General features: G+C 38.2%; 1 protein-coding gene across 1 annotated transcript in view; it reads right to left on the bottom strand.

The window, feature by feature from the left end:
- The window catches only part of IGFN1 (immunoglobulin like and fibronectin type III domain containing 1), a 58773-nt gene extending 51649 nt beyond the window's left edge, over positions 1 to 7124 (bottom strand). Inside the window, exon 1 of the mRNA XM_042464282.1 lies at positions 6916 to 7124. The gene's annotated coding sequence lies outside the window, so the exon portion shown is untranslated. The remainder of the gene's footprint in view (positions 1 to 6915) is intronic.
- Positions 7125 to 10128: the final 3004 nt, after the last annotated feature.

The following is a 10128-nucleotide window of genomic DNA, read 5'->3' on the forward strand; positions in this document are numbered from 1 at the left end:
GATAGATAGATAGATAGATAGATAGATAGATAGATAGATAGATAGATAGATAGATAGAGTACTTGTTTCACTTTCAAAAATTACCACTGCTGCTGCCAAAAGATGAAAGTAGTATAATCTCAACATATATCTTTTATATATGAAAGCAAAACTGGCAATGGTCAATGAAAAAAAAAAGATGAACTGCAGCAGAGTGCACCCAGTTTCTTTCTCAACATTAAATTTAATAATATTTTGAAGTGGAAGTAACATTTTCTATCCCCCATTTTCTCTAGACTACAAGTCACACTGAGATCAGTGTTTTCACAGCAGGTGGATAACAACACTAACAAAGGTAAGCAAGATTATTTCAAGTTGCTTCAATGATATGTAGACCATAATGACTATTTAAGAACAAATTAGTTTTATGTGTTAAAGTAAAAAAAAAAAATCAGATATAATTATGTATTCATCCACAACAGAAAGTGACCTTCTAGGCATGTTCAAAGCCAAAAAGTCTTATGGCACCTTGAAGAAAAACACATTTGTGATGGCATACACTTTTGCAAACTATAGTCCAATTGCAGGTTCATGTGTGCAAGCAGTATAGAAATTAAAAGATTACTGGAAAGACTTGCCAAAGGGGAAATTTCCCTGCCTGTGGTCTTTAGAAACTAGATTGTTAGACTGTTTAAACTGGAAGTTTAATCCCCAGAAGATAGACACCATAAGTAGACAAGTTCAGTTGTACAAAATGATTGGAAAGGCTGGATCTTGTTTCAGTTCCTCTATCATAAAACCTTGGGAATATATTCCAAATGTTAATCCTGTGGTCATTTTCTCTATATCCTTTTTAAAAACAAACTAGATTCTCTCAGCTGATAGTTTTCTTGCCCATGAAAAGAATGGCAGGCTATCAGGGTCCAAGGCATGTACTCTGAAGCCAAGGTACATAGTACTGTACCAAGCAAAATTATGCTATTTTGTCACTCAAGGTAGAAAATTTCAAAAATACCTCTCTTGTGCTTGCTGTACCTTTTCCTGGCAGTAAACATCTACAAGAAATAAAAATAATTAGACTTTGCTGCCTGTTCATGACAGGCAAAATGTACTGCTTAAGGTGGCAGCCTGTTCTGCTCTGAAAGCTGTTTTTGATACCCTAAAGTATATATGACACGGTACCACCAGCAACCTTCTCCCCATTTGGCCTTCATCATAATTTTGAAATCAGTTCTAGAGGATTTCCCAGCCTTCCAGAGCAAGTTTCTGCAATACACAGAGATAGGGAGTCCAGGAGGGATGGCAGCTTGTCACCACCCCGGCCCCAAATCAGTAGATATGCATCATTGGACTTTGGCCAACATCTAAGGGCAATGCCCATGGAATGCAAAATAAAATACCACATACTATTTTTTTAAAAAATGAAAGGCAACCACGAATCAGAGTTCACTAAAGCAATGACTAAATCATTAGGACAACAATTACTAAAGAACTAAAACTTTCACTTGAATATAAGTGAAATTACAGTTATTACAGTTTCTCACAAAAACTGTTCCACTTGGTCCAAGATGTCCTGACATCAACTACTGTGATTCAGACTTCTTAGCATGTTTCTTTGAATGTCCCATTCTCTTAGTGCTGCTGCTGAATTTTTCTATTCTCCCTTAATTTTTACAGTTGTTACCCTTCAGAGATGACATGCTCACCTACTGCAGTGAAGGAACACATTGTCTCCTAAATTTTAAAACCAATATTTTCACTCTTACAGGACTGCTCTCAGATAGGAAGGCTAGCTCCACCCCACGCATGGTGGCGAAGGGGGATACAGTTGCAGATTGACATAATAGCTGTCATGGAAGACTTAACTACCTGTAAAAGGCTTCAGAACCTCTGTTAGCCCACACAGCTTTTACAGATGTTCACATAGGTACCAGAAACCAGAATTCTTCTGGTGCTGGTCAATTTCAGCCCCAGGCAGAAAATGGAACCAGCATGTCCTACAGATAGTCTGAGAACTTAAAACCATCTGTGAGAAAGCCAAATTCTCCCAGACACTGACCTTCTTCTATTTCATAGTCTTATCATGCTCCACCCAGCCCAGTGCCATTAACTCTTGAGTGTCCACTAAAACGCAATGGAATATTAGAAAGGCACTGTGCACATTGAGCAGCCGTCATGAATTTCAGCGCATCATTTTCATGTGACCAAATGCGCTTTGCCAGCATCAGTGAAAAAGGATCGGGGAAAACAACTGCCATGTAGTGCAGTCCTATCCACCTCCGTCATCTCAGGATTAAATTTAACAGCACTCTTAGGGTGGAGGTAAGGTTCCCAACAATATCCTCCATTTTCTGTACTGAGCAGACTTCATGTGTCATTTATTGACTCTTTCACTGTGCTCAAGGTGCAGTTCAATTCAGTTCATCTTTATTACAGTCATAGACCAGCACAAGCTCAAGGTTCAGGAAATCCCAAAAAATAAGTATTCGTCTCTTCAGACTGTTTGAGCAGCCTGAGCTGTAGTGATGTATGATCATTTACCAAGAGTCATGCTATCTTTCTAACTGTCAGTCTGATATGAAGTTGAAGGCTTTCACGGCCGGCATCCATAGTTTTTTTAGGGTGTTTCGGGCTATGAGGCCATGTTCTAGAAGAACATGGCCTCATAGAAGATGCCAGCCACTCCTTCAGTCTGATGAATAAGAAGTCAAGATCAATATCTGGACTTTGACTAGCCAACCTTTGATTCAGCTGGCTCACAGACATGTGTTTTGGTGGCAATGATAGAAAAAGGCCATGCTTGGTAGAGCTGTTCTGGGAAATAACAGCATGGAAGACTTCATCATTAACTATTGGGATTTCAAATGGATCTTCAAAAAACATTTATGGAATGGCATTAATGAGATTAAAGAGTTTCCATTTCTACAAGGTATTCCCACAAAATAAGACATATTAAACTTTAATCGTGGTGATTAGCACCTTGTGAATGCAATTTGCAACACAGAGGATTTATTCAAGGCAAGGCTGTATACAAAAAAAACAAAAAAACCTTACTTTCATAGTGAGGAGGTGTTACCACTTACAACTCCCTTTAGGTGTGACAGATCCTACCTACTATAACTTGAAATATATGCTGCTGTTCACAGAGATGGTCATGTTCTCCATGGACTGATAAGATGAACTGAATTCTGCATACATTGCTTGTTACCATGCTATTGATAAAATTGGCAGAGCGCTAAATGTTAATGAACACAGCATTCTGTCTATACAACTGGTATGGGTATAAGCATTTCCATTGCAGCTAGAAAGCAGTGAAAATAGCAGCTGCCACACTGAGGGCCATTGTGGATAGAATTCAGAAACAGCCGTGTTAGTATGAAATATCAGTATGCACATCGAAAGCCTGTCCATTAAGGATGGAAGAAAAATGTTTTATTTTAGTTAAACTCTTTGGCTGTAGAATTTGAGAGCATTTCCCAAGTTATTTTTATTTGTAAAAAAGAGGTGTGTTCCAAGAAGTTATTACTTTACCCTAAGATGCATGGACTGATAATGTCAGAAAGTGCTTTGCATCTACCAGTATGTCATATAGACACCAAAGACTGTGGCATCTTAAAGGCTGATAGTGTTTTAGTAACATAAACTTTGGAGGATTCATCTTTGAGATGCCATTGGAATTTGTTGTTTGTATATTTCTGCTATGCAAATAAAGCTTTTGAAAATTATTTAACACAGAAGACACATGTCCACAGTCTTTCAAAAATGATTGGCATTGAAACATATTTAATATGCTAGTCTTCAAACATTACATTTTCATGAATCTAAAGAGAAGAAAAGTAACCATGACAAAGAAATAGTTGATATTTGAGTCATCGTGTGTTTGACACTTAATGAAAGACACTGCATTGTTTGTTTATTTATTCAATTTATAGCCCACCTTTTTCCTATATGGGACACAAGGCATTATCTGTAAGTTAGCATGACTGAATTCAGGATGGCTTCCTCCCTGCTATGTTCACATAAAATTGCAACCTTCAACAATTAATTGTATTTGTTTTAACTGATTAGCTAAGACAAATATAGTTCCACAGAGAAATAAAAGCAATTCTTCTGAAGAAAAAGGATCATACAGCAGATGAGCCAGGGACTGTAATTGACTGATCCAGAATTTGTACGTGTTCTTCATATATTCATGTTCAAACTCAAATCAACATTCATTTTCACAAAAGAAGTTGTTTGTATGAACACAACAAGCATTTCTTCTGATGTGATACTTTTCCAATTTTCTCATGAGTTTTCCACAGTTCTGTCCCAGTGTATAGCCTGTACCACATTTCTGAAATGTTCACATTCATCATACCTGAGATGCCACCTTCAGACACTGAAATATGGAAATAACTGAAAGCCTCAAACCCATTCATGAACATGGTTTGAATAATGTGACAATAGTTTCTGGTTTTACTCCATCCCAATTTGATGGCAAAGAAAGCAGCCAGTCTTGTATACTTCACTAAAACATAATATTTTGAGATGAAACATCCACATTTTGTCTGTCCAGGATTCCAAGCACATCAGCTAAAATATGCTATAGATGATGAACAAACATTCATTTTGCACACTGACCATACTTGAATGGAATAACTTTGCATATGCTTTAAACCTGGTCTTACCCATAGCCTTTAAATAACAAAGAGAACATTTGTCGCTGGCTGCAACAGGAATTCAGAACTTGCACTGTACAGATCAGAAGCAGGACCTGTATTTTCAAAGAGTTCTAAAATATAGAATGCCTCCCAAGCAATAGTTGTCATTCCAATATTGTTGCACAGCTTAAGTAGTGTGTTTGTTGCTGGTTGTCAGAGGACAGGGGTTAAAATCTAACCTCACAAATGCAGAATGCAGCAACATGCTGTTCCCAAGCTGTAAATTAGCTCCTTCCTTCCCCATGACATATACAATCTCTGCTATTTCCTCAATTAACATTGATTTAAATGACTGACCACCGTTGTCAACTTGGTGTGTGATTTAAAAGGTGCATGGTTTGCTTTTAAATCTGACACTCGGTACTTCTTCTCTGAATAACTTGCTCTTATGACTTCCATTCTCCTTGGTGCCCACCTTAACAACCTCTAATGTTGGACACCAAGTCCAAGTACCATTTTCCTAGTTCAAACCTTGGAAAGTTAATTTTTGGAGTACAATTACCAGAATCCTTAAACCAATGCCTGTTGGACTATGGTAGTTATCACCCTAAAAAGTAGCTTTTAAAACTCTCTTTCCTACTATAGGAAGCTAACAGATACAGAAGGACTGAGCAGCCCCATCACCTAGTCTGAGAGGCAGAAGGCCCAATAGATGCATTCAGAACTCTTCCTGTGCTACAGAAATACCAGAGAAAGGGGTTTCAACACAGCCTGAATGTTAACAGACACAGTGGCGCTGCTTCGTATAGCCTTATATGGTCACCGTGCCTCATCAGATGGCTTCTCGCTTAAGCTAAAATTAACAGCGGGCACTACAAATATTTTGTGTGTGGTGCCACCTGGCACATGTAGGGTTAACAAAATAACGATATCCTTTAAAACTGTAAGAGTAGCAGAACATTCCTTAGTTTGAGAATATAGATTTTTTTTCACATAGTGGAAATAGGAGGGGGCAAAATTGTTTGAACAGTGACACTACCTACCTTGGTTGCAAATCTCAGTTTCATGCACACTTAAGTGGAAATGCATTCAATGGAACTTAAGCGCGCATAATTGTGCAACATGACAACCACAAAGAAACCTTTAGAAAAACTCAGTTTTTTAATACATATTTTTGATCATCTTTCATTCACTAGGTATCTTTACTTGAAATGGCATTCTGTATTCCATATATTTATGGGAATGTAATTAATCTTATATTTTGATATAAATTGGTAGTGCTGGGTGTGCCGCCATACATGAACCATTTTTTTACTTCATTTTAAGTAAAGCTTTGGCCAATACTGGGTAAGAATAAAAATCCCAAATTTGATTAGAAGCAATTAAATCACCAGAGAATCCAAACCATTGGATTTGTGTGTGTGTGTGTGTGTGTGTCTTCCCATCACCTATTGATTTATGGAAATCCCATGAATTTCGTAGGGTTTTCTTAGGTAAGAAATACTCAGATGCGATTTTGACAGTCCTTCCTCTGAAATATAGCCTGCAGCACTTAGGTTAAAAACCTTCCTCTTCCAACAGGCTTTCCCCTAAATGCTGTAATATCTGTTTTCTCCCCGTTGCACCAGCACTTTAAGCTAGTTATTGTGTGGTTTTAATCTTGTAATTTTAACATTATTTTTAATAGTTTATATATTGATTTGGATGTTTATGTGATTACTCTTTGTAAAGTGTACATTTGTGTACTTCTGTATAAACCGCTTTGATCTGCCAAGGAAAAGTGGGCTATAAATAGTTTATTATTTATTATTAGTATTATTAGTATTCATTGATAGTCTCCCATCTGAGTACTAATCAGGGCAGACCCTGCTTAGCTTTCAAGATCAGACAGGATCTGGTGCCTTTAGAGTATTTACATTCCCCAGTTTACAATCTGCTCTTTCAATGCTTTCTATCTCCCCAAGTAAATCCCTCTTTAGTTAAGAATGAACTAAACAAAGGACCATCAGCATAAAGCTGTCTGTAACTTTTCTCCAGAATATATGAAAAATAATATGAAGTATCCAATCTGCGAGGACTTCCCTCAACCCACACACTGCTTTGGAAACCCAATGCAGATACAGAAGCTTTCAAGAAGCTATTTTGGAATCCTTGCACTTTTCTAGTTCAGCACATTGAGAGGTATCACTGCTGCTCATTACCCAGCTGTCAAAACAAGATTACTAAAAGATGACTTTGTCATACAACAACAATCTACAACTTTGTTCATGAGCTTCAAGAATCTGGGACTCACCTGTTTCTGCTACTATGCTTGCTTTCTCTCTTTATTAACATTTGCCTCTTCACCTCTTCTCACAAGGGTTTCTGTTATAGTCAGTACCCAGCAACTGAAGAGCTAACTTAGAACTAGGTCAGTAAGAGCCTTCTGTTTCTCTCTTAGTCCGTCTCATTTTCTCTCTCTCTCTCTCCCTCACTCACTCTCTTCCCCCCTCTCCTCTTTCATAGGTGAAAGCTTGTCATAGAGTGGTTAGCCTGTAATAAATCCAATTTTTTTTTTCAATTGGAAACTTAAGGCATCTGCCCTCTAGCCATTATTATTCCAGTGCATGCCAGAGATGGTGCTGCACAAATTTGAGATTAAGTTAATTCTTTGGCATTTCATGAATCAATTTGAAGCGTTAATTTTCTGCTGATCTGATTTCCTTGTCGAAATGTAGCTTTCAAAGCCTGGCTCTCCTAAAGCCTCTAAAACATTTCCACAAGAAGCATAAACAACTGCATATCAAGGAAGATCTTCCTGGTTTATGCAACCACTATTTTCAGTGAACCAACTAAGATCTGAAGAAAAAAACCAACCATCATCAGAGTACAAATAACTGTTTAATTGTGACTGTAGATACTTTAGACTACCCATAAGAACAATTGTTGCTCTTATTTATTTCATATTTTCTAAAACTTTTAGAAAGCCTATATTCTAAACAAGGATTTTATTATTATTATTTTGTTATTAAAGTTGGTTTGGGAAGGGCAAATCTGGATGGATTATATATTTACACATACCACCATGTGCAGAGGAAACAGACTCTCTTTCTTTGAGTAGGCAAAAGGAAAGGAAGTGAAATACTATATATGGAGTGGGATTCTGTAGAATTTCTAGGAGATATTTTAATTGTGTTATAATTTATACATTCCTAGTCTTAATATTTGGGGGTTAAATCTGAAGTCAGACAAATTTAGAGAAGATGCAATGAAATGAAGGGGACTCCAGCAAGTTATGACTGACTTAATTCCCATCCATTTTAATGGGTGAATAATTCTGGATTCATTAGCAAACTTTGCCAATTGGTTTCACACACACACACACACACACACACACACAGCCAGGTTGCAACTCCTGTCATCCCTCACCACTGGCTATGCTGACTGGGGCTGATGGGAATTGCAGATCACCAATATTTGGGGGGGTCGTACCTACCCCCCTCCACTGGTGTATGGTTCAGAACAGTGCAGAGAACAATTTTCTGCTTCGGGCTGCTTTCACTCATGGGTTATCTGTAGCAGCTTCATGCCACCAGCTGTGCAATAGGAAGGGCTGAGGTCACTGGTTGGCAGTCCAATCTTTTCTCTCTCTCTTCTCCCACTCTCTTTGCTCTATTTCTCCCCCCCCCCCCATCTCCAGAAACTGTTTTTCCACAGTCTGGACTGATCACTTGCAGGGGAATTTGAAATTAAGGTGTGTCGCTACAGGCTGCCCATCTCATGAACAGAAGAACCAGTGCATGTACAGCTTTTCACTAGTGTTCTCATTCTTTCAGCAAAGGGATTGGCTCTACGTACACAAAAGACAGTATATGTGGATCATTCCCACCAGCCCTAGCAAGCACAGTCAATGGTAAGGAATGCTGGAAAGAGGAGTGCAGCAACGCCCAGAGTGTTCATGATTCTTACCCTGATCTAAACACATGATGGATCTCTGGAATGATGGGCAAGTATCACTACAACCTGCACAGAATCGTTAAGATAAAGGTGTGACACACATTGAAAATATTTCTTTAAAATATGTGCTGGACAGTGACATCCACATCCAAATGCATGAAAATCTCATCATACATCTTCCCAATTTTCAATCAGACACAAGTAAACACTAACAATAACATTTAGATAACTGTGAAAATACACTGATGAATGTTAACATTCACAAGTCATGCCTGGGATTATCATATGAAAATGCAATCACCAAAATTCAGATGTCACTGGAGAACACATAATCCAGATTAAGCACACATGCACTCCATATTGTTTAACAGCAATTGTGTTAGGAAACACATACAATTCAGTGAACAATTATTTAAGCCCTGGTGGCACAGTGGTTAAACACCAGTACTTCGATCCCAGGCAAGGCCTCCACTGTTGACTCAGGCTTCCATCCTTTCGTAGGTCAGTAAAATGAGTACCCACTGTAAACCACTCAGAGAATGCTGAGTTCACTGCTAAGTGGTATAGAAATGTACAGTACATGCTGTCACTAATTTCAATTGTCCAATATCTTGCTGGCAGGAAGGGATCATCAGCAGGAGGAGGTGGCCATCAAAAGCACTGAGATGATAGCCCTCTCAAGTTTGAGATGGGTCCTACATTTTTTTCCTCCTTGGTATAAAGTACTTAGCAGTATTGGTGGCAGATGCCATTGGAACGCCTAACAGATCACTGTGAGTTGATGTAGCTACCATATGAAATGTACAACCATGACTTTTGCACTCCAAAGTCTGCTGTCCAGAATGGTTATCCAATCCCTTGGTCCAGCATACATCATCTCTACCATGGCACTATTTCTCAATGTATTACATAACCCATTAAGCCTTTCTGTCAGCCTTCTTACCTTAAAATCTAACTGTTCCAAGGTATCACATCTCGTTCACTAAGGTGAGATGTAATGTTTTCTCTTCTAACTTACTTTTTGGTAGGTATGCTGTGCTACCCACCTCAGCTTGATTTTGCCCTTGTGGACAGCATGTAGTTGAGATTCTATCACACATTTTGTTCTCATTATAACCAGTGCTGCAACCAACTGATTGCCCCCTTACAAGCTATTCTGAAATGTTTTGTATCAAAAGGCTGTTGCAAGACAAATGCATGAATATTACCTTTTCAGATGCAAATTTTTTGTCTTCAGCTGTTAAAATCAGAGAGATCAAATTATCAAAAAGGGAGCAGACTAATGGCAACATACCCTAAGCCTATAATTATATGACCAAAACCAATCTCCAGTGTTGTAACCCAATCAGATAATTTAATTTTATGTACACTTCCTGTATCCTTTATGCAACCTTTCTGTTTTATACGATTTTAAGTTATACGTAGTCATTCTATTTTATATGGTTTTAGGGAACAAATAACAATGTGATTTTTATGATAACACAAATCTGCTGCCTCATTCTACCTAGTAGCAGGGCCAGCCCTCAAAAGCACTGCTGCATCCCATGAGGCACACAGATTATGCTATGGG

Source organism: Sceloporus undulatus, chromosome 4, assembly GCF_019175285.1.
Source record: "Sceloporus undulatus isolate JIND9_A2432 ecotype Alabama chromosome 4, SceUnd_v1.1, whole genome shotgun sequence".
Lineage (NCBI taxonomy): Eukaryota > Metazoa > Chordata > Lepidosauria > Squamata > Phrynosomatidae > Sceloporus > Sceloporus undulatus.